This window comes from Nannospalax galili, unplaced genomic scaffold, assembly GCF_000622305.1.
Source record: "Nannospalax galili isolate Female #2095 unplaced genomic scaffold, S.galili_v1.0 scaffold10, whole genome shotgun sequence".
NCBI lineage: Eukaryota > Metazoa > Chordata > Mammalia > Rodentia > Spalacidae > Nannospalax > Nannospalax galili.
In genome coordinates this window covers 1,718,850-1,719,266 of record NW_008331140.1, presented here as the reverse complement: position 1 = coordinate 1,719,266, position 417 = coordinate 1,718,850, and positions in this window count along the sequence as shown.

The window sequence follows — 417 nt, the reverse complement described above, 5'->3', positions numbered from 1 at the left end:
GAGTACAGTGAGGACCCCCTAGAGATAACATAGGACATGGAACTCAAAAGAACAATTATAAACATGATAAAAGAATTGAGTGAATTTAAAGAACACACAAAGAAATCAAAGAACTGAAGAAAGATAGGGATAAACTTCTAAATACATTCAGAAAAGAGTTAGAAATACTGAAGAATACTCAGACTGAAATGAGAAGGAAGTGAAACACTCAGTGAGCCAATTAGAAATGACAGGAGAAAGCCTCACCAATAGGATGAATGAAATGGAAAACAGAGTATCAATACTGGAAGATGAAGTGGACGAACTGGACCACTCAATCAAAGACTATGAAAAATTTAAGAAATGACAAGAAGGGAATATGCTGGAATTAAGTAACACCATAAAAAGACCAAACTTATGAATCATAGGCATACAGGA